We start from the raw sequence: 7,446 nt of genomic DNA, 5'->3' as shown, positions 1-7,446 counted from the left end.
TAAGACATTATCACAATTCACAAGTAATAAAATTGTCATTACCTGTTGGATCTCTTAAATTGGAATTGTTGATTTCCTTAGATGGTTGTAAATTTGTATTTATTTACTTATTGTGAAACCAGCTGTCAAATTTTTAACCCATTATTGGTCAATTAATAATTTTTAACCAAAAGTATGTTGTTACGTGTTAATAATATAGACATAATTGGTATTTTAATTTGTAATTTTTTCCTTTTTTATATATATTATAAAAATACAAGAAATAATAAGTGATCACGTGGAATAATCTGCCGTAGCAAATCGGATATTCTACGTTTAGATGTTACTCCACAAAAAAAATATAGCGTTAGGACTAAAGCATGTAAACTTACCTAATCAACCGTCTTGGAGATTTATTAAGAATTTTGTAAGGCTTTGATGGTATCTAAAATCCTCTTGCCCTTACGCTAATCCTCTTACCCTAATCCTTATCCTAATTCTCTCCAATTCCTCTTATAAATTAATCTTTCTACAAAAAAAATCTTATTCTAAATTAAACAGATCTTTGTTCTGATTATAATATTTGTAGTTACGAATATTGTTATTCATTTAATATGATTTTTTAACACAATCCTTTCCATTAAAGAATCTACAGTAAAGATGAATGGATGGGTAATTATTGGATGCGAATTGGTGTAGAAATCTGTACGACAATTGACTCAATTGACTCAAAATTATTATATGAGATTCAAAGTTCTGAACTTCCAACATTGTGATTGTGGGTTGTTACATTCCATTATATTATGTTTTTATTAAATTATTGCAATCAATTATAATCCTTGAATGTTCCTAGAATACAACGATAAACGTGGTAAAGAAAGTTATGTGACTATACAAAGAATCAATTTAAGAAGTTTATTTAAATTGGAAAAAACTGGAATTGTAGTAGATGTTACACTTTTAAAGAGCACACTAATTCTTGGTGGGAATCAACCACTTTAACAACTAACTATTGCTCTTAAATTCTAAATGTTCAAATTTTTATTTGTAGAATTGTAGTAAGTTTTTTTTTCATTTTTTTTGCAGTATAATCATTCATTTGCTAAATTAACAATATTTTTTTTATTCATTCGTTCGTAAAGCAATTGACAAACATATCAAAACAATGAAAGGAGAATTATATGAGATAAAGAATTAAGAATATATAGTGATTTTTTGCGGATAAGTTATTTTAATTCCTCTATATAAACTACACAATCATATAAGTTATATAATTATATAATGTATCTGAATAGAAGTTACTTTGAAATTTCAAGAAATTGATGTTTCATTAGCAAAGATTAATTTCTATTAATTATTTGTCCTTCTTAATCTGTCCCGATAGTCGTTATAATCTCAGGGTGCTAATTAGAAGACGTAGATGAGGTTGATTATGAATTTAATGAATAGAAATTCAAGTTTAACAGGCAAGAAATTCAAATTAAGAACAAATGATTGATGGTGAAATCTTCATGTTATTAAATAAACAAAACCTCGAAGATTCTCCATTCAGATTTCCGGATGGATTTATTTTGTTGATTGAAGATTTAATCAAAAAGCTTAAAGTCAAGAAGGAGGTAAAGAATCATAACTTATGTTGCTAAAGCTACCGCACAATACAAAATAATTAGGTAACGATATATAGTGTACTACACAAATGTCAGTCTTAATGGATTTTTGTTAAATGATCGACAAATGCGAATTATTTTTTAACGGAAAACTATGTTATTCCCATGGATAAAAAGATCATCAAATGAATTCCAATAAGGCGTGATTAGACATCGCAGATCCATGAATACGTAATGGTTTTCATACACTTTCCAGAAAGTTCGTATTGCTGATTACCATATCATAATTTGTATGGTCGACGATAACAGGATATTTATGGGAATGAAAATTGGAATATAAATACAGTATTGGTTAACAATGGGCCTCTTAATGTATCAAACTATGCATTTCAGATGATAGAAGAATAGTGCATTACATATAATGACGATCATAATATATTTTTTATTGATAGACAAACATAGTAAAATGGCGCAGTTGATCCATCTAACGGAAAGCGATGCTAAATAGATAGTTAAGGAGTATTGTGCCATCGGATGATAGAAACGTCAGCATGTAGTTGCTACGTATAATAGCGAGCATAATGGTTTTTTTACTAAGAGTAGTTGCATAAGTTCCACAAAAAATTCTCAATACGGATTAACTGATAGGCAGATAACGAATTGCAATAGTTTCCAGAAAGTTTTGCATCTAGACACTCTTTCAGGGAAAAGTCAAAGTTAAAAAATCACTGCTATAAGAATTTTTCTTTAAGCATGAAGTATTTATTCATTTTTCAAAAAATTTTTACATTACTATGAATGTAGAAATGACATTTTTTCTGAATAAAAAGCAATCTTCCTATATAATATCAGTTAAGCAAGAGTTCTAAGCATGAATATTTATTAATTTTTCAAAAAATTTTTACATTATGAATGTATAATCGATATTTTTATGAAAAAAGTAATCTTCCTACATGACCAATGTAGAAGTTTTAAAAAAATCACCGTACGTGAAATTATTGAGACTAATTGAAAGCGTGATCGCAAGGCTCTATTTCATAGTTACCATTACTTGATAGTTTATTCAACCGGATCACTGAGTGGGCTACATCTGGTGTGCCGGCTTGTCGCCGAGCCCTTTAGCAAAAAAGGGTAAGAAAACAAATATATTAAAATATCTAAAACACATTCTCGTTAACATACCATTGTGGTAATTGACGTACACATTTGGCAAGTTCTGTGCCAGTGTTGAAAGCAAACATAACATGTTTGTTTTCGACATCATCCCCTTCGGCATCTTTAATACTGTCGATCAATGTTTGTAGATTGTGAGTCGGATCATTATCCCGACTCCCGTTTGGTTGGTTAAACGAGGTTTCATCCCAATGTATGTACAAAATGGGATCGTCTACTTTTTGTTTTCTGATGCCGGCTAATAATAATCTACAGGTCTCCGCATCGTTTAAGATGTGGAGAGGTATTAGATCTGTTTGTTTTAAACATCATTCTTTTAATATTTGTAACATTTTTATAAGAAAAAATGAGTATTGCTAAATATCACCAGTGGACCAAAATTAGAGTTTCGAGAAGAGTTAAAAATGGTCTGAAATTCTGACCCACTGATGAGATTTAGCAATTTTCAAAAAATATCACCCGTTCTAATTACCTGTACAATCTTTGTTGCATAGGTTATAAAGTTTGTTGGTGAAGGATCTCTCGGGATTTTTTTTGAATACTGAAATGCAAAAAAAATTAATCTTGGCAACTCGTCAGAAGTGAAATAACAATATTAAAAAAAATTACGTTTTGAGAGGTTCTTAATAGCCGACATTTTTGCAATTAAAATGTGAAAGTGAAACAATTGATTAGGATAACTATCTAATTTATAATTTATTGATCTGATCTATTGACTAATACTGATTATTTATTTCACTACGATAGGACCCCGGACAATTGTGGGGGAAAATAATCATAAAATTTGATTTTTAAGCATATGATATTTATGATATGGACATATGACTTTATAGGCGATAATTGTTATTATTGATTATTTAAATTTTTTTCATTATTAGTTTCTCTGTTTACAATAATACAAATTTTATATACTTATTTTTTGATTGTTTACTTAATTAATCCTCCACCCCTTGATTTTTTGAATGTTAAACAAACAATCAAATTGGAGCAACCTTAGTAAAAAATACTTTATTTATTTTTTCAGAACATTCAGTACTTCTAACAAAAAGTTTTATCCTTTGTGATTGTAAAGTTTCCAAAAGCTGATCATTTGTTCAAATTTTTCAAATGAAACGATGATTTGATTTTATCACCAAACAATTCTCGTGCTACAACTTCTAGAGGTGGTGCACCACCAAAATGTGGTACACGACGTAAATATAATTTAACTCTTTTATAATTTAAACCAATACAAATTTCCTTTTCTTTGAAGTTTCTGATTCTTGAGCTGAAACGAAATGTGTGACAGGTTACGCCGAAATGTCAAATTATCTGCCATAGGGATAAAACAGAGGGAATCTGATTGGTTCATCAGCTACATTAATTATTTGTTTATCGTTTAACACGATAAAAAACTTTTCTCTTCACTCTTTCCTCCCACTTTTCTTCCATTTTCATGTTTTAAAGTTATTGTTATTTAATATAGTTAAATATTTTTCACCAGCAGCAGAACTTCAAGTGTAAAATATTATTATAAGGATACGGTTTATAGAGATTTCACAACATAATTTCAAGCATTTGGTCGTATTAAACAAATGAAAAATGCTTAAGGAAAGTTGTTTATGAGGTATGAGATGCTTGTATATTAATTTGTATTATGTTATGGATTTTTTTTTATAATACTAAGACGCGTTTTGTTTTTTATTTCAAGTTATAATTTGAGTTTTGAACACTTTGGCCAAGAGAAACAAGTGAAATAAGCTTAATAATGTTCTGTAGATATTAAAGTTCATTCATGTATTGATTTATATGGAACTAGCCTAAATATTTGTGGAGTTATATTTTTTTTTTAATAATACTAGCGCGTTTTTTAAGTAATATAATATTTAATAAAATGCAAATGAACTTTTATTCAAATAATAAAATTGTGCTTCTTTATGATAATATTTAAAAGTATGACATTTTTTATTCTTTAACATTTTTATCTATTCACACTCGAGAACATGTTCTTGTCTCGAAAAGAGTAATTCCTTCGGAAGTGGAATGTTTGTTATACTGTAGAAACACAAAGCACTCTCCAGATAGTTTACATGAGAAGAAATTTAGTATCTTAGTGTAGCAATGGAGAAATGAACAAAGTAAAAGTTTCTTTGTTGTTCACTTACTTTCCACTTGAGATGTTCTGTGGAAGTATTGAACTCTAGAAATTCTCATAGCTTTCGGTATAAGATTGTTCCGATAAACAAGGAACCACAAGAAGTACTTGAATTCCGTGACTATGTTAATCCATTATTCCAGCTGCTCACAAAAAATGGTAAGAATGGTCTCCTGACCAAGTTAAAAATATCTTGAGCGTCATATACAACGAGATGGCATTTAAAACTCGTAGTCAAATATTAGTGGAATGGTTTCCTCCGTTTAACTGAAGAAGATCTTATCAATGTAAGCAGTCCGTTTACATTCCTTTGGAATACCCTTTAGGCATTTAAATACGAAAGCGAAGTGGATATTATGGGATTAGTAGAAAACTGTCATGATTCGTGGTGATAAATTGATGGAAAACTAGATAAGTTATATCTCTTTATTAAGTGATCTTGTTTCATTAGATTAGTCTATGAATTTTGTAAATAGAGTTCTTCATCTGATAAAGCCGTAACTGCTTTCAAATTCAGTGGAACTAGGCTTTTTCTAGAGTTCTGTGAAAAAAATACGAGAGAAATCGAAAACAAAGAAATGATAAATACAGTACAACCAACATCAGGGGTCAATAAACTTTGTTCTAATATCAATACTTTCCGTTCTGATATTGACTTAGTACTATTAAATATTTTCCACTCCCCTCGCTTTTGTTGGAAAGGATTCATTTGAAATAAATACCAGAACAACCATTCATGCAATTTATTATTTTTTTCGTTATCGTTGTGTAATAATCATATCAAATAAACACCTATGTACATTGCGCTCATATGAGGGAATAATATTGTTCACAATGTGTTCTCAGAAAATGAAATCACTATAGCTAAAATAAAAATAATTGATACGTTATCATCAGTATTATCACATCAAAATCTATTTCGTGATTATTATGCTTAAAGGGTATTCATAAAAATATATACAGCATACCTAAATATTACGTCATTTATTATGCAGAAAACATTCCGCAACAAAACTACTGATTAGGCTACTCTGCTATCTTATTTATCTTTGTCCTCGTTGTCGAAGTGATTGTGATTAACTATATTTCTATTAAGACAAGTTAACATCAGTAATTCTCTGATAGGTTCTCGTCACAACTATAATAGTATAATTGTCCACAGAAAGCTCTCAAACAGTAAGCTTCGAAAATATTAATCACAAGTTGTTTCTGACCGTCACGAGTCCTCTGCATATAAAGTCGGGATGGTCAAATTCTGCAGAAAGAATATTGGATAATCCTAGAATCACAAACCTATTGAGAAATTGTATCTTGGACTACCATGGGAAACAAAACACTTACCACAATGGGATTTATTATGAGAAATGTTTCCATTGCATGGAATGAATACCTTATCTTTTGTAACAGAATACGAATATATTGAAAATGGTCCATCATCTTCGGATAAGATTCGAGTTCATGAGGTAGTAACATACTCTCTTGATATCCTAACTGTTTCATCAAGTTTTGGATTGACACGAAGATAAACATCATACAACGATACATGATTGGGAGTTATCTGAAACTGAGCGCTGCTTTGCGAAAAGTTAACTTCCCCTTTGCAAGATCATTGGTTGAGAGTGGTGGTTAGCATGAAATAAGGTACACTAGATGTTATCAAAGTTATTATTAAAATAACAAGGATTAAATGAAGATTTGCTAACATATGAAATTCAAATGATCACATGATACTCTACAGAGTGTCATGTGAAACTTCCTCGATTCTTCTCGAAGCGTATCACGAAATAACTAGAATACGTTATTTTTTTTTCTAGAAAGATCCATCACATGACTAACATAGATTGTATCATACTTTCTTCAGTTAGTTTGTTGTACAAATGTAAACAAAGATTTGATTTCGAATGTTGTTCTACTATATTGGAAGAAGGGTAGACGAAAAGAACAATACAAACAAAGGAAAATTCGTTTTTAGTCTGGAAGAATTTTTTCAGAAATGTATATCCACTTAAATATCATATCCACGGTAACGTATCTGTCAAATTAATGTAAGACGAAGTGGCCTTAGGATAATAAAAAAATACTAAGCGGTACCCTCGGATATGGCCATTGTTGTCGAAATAAGGATATTTTTTTTAACATCATTAGAGTTCCTTCAGAACGACCAGTCAGAACTATATAGAATGTGTTTGATGACTGCCGTCAACAAATAGTGCACTGTAGTCTATACTAAAAATATTCTTCGATGTTACTCATTCTATGTTCTATTAATATCTATGTTCTAATATTCTGAGCGAAGTTTCAAACAAATAAAAAAATATACGGATAAAATGCCTGTTCTTTGAAAACCTTGTTATACTACGCTAAATGTCTTTCTTATCTATAATTTCAGAGATTAAGTTACATGCCCATATACATGATCACGTTTCTATACAAAAGGTGATAAAAGTAAATAATTACATTTAGTATCGACCGTTATGTTACTATTCTGATAACCTTTTTTCAATATTCTTTGCTATATCATCCATTAAATGATTTCGCTTTCTTCTTTGGCAT

This window comes from Rhizophagus irregularis, chromosome 11 (assembly GCF_026210795.1).
Source record: "Rhizophagus irregularis chromosome 11, complete sequence".
In the NCBI taxonomy this organism is placed as follows: Eukaryota; Fungi; Glomeromycota; class Glomeromycetes; order Glomerales; family Glomeraceae; genus Rhizophagus; species Rhizophagus irregularis.
The sequence above is the reverse complement of the archived record's forward strand: the minus strand, read 5'-3'. Positions refer to the sequence as shown.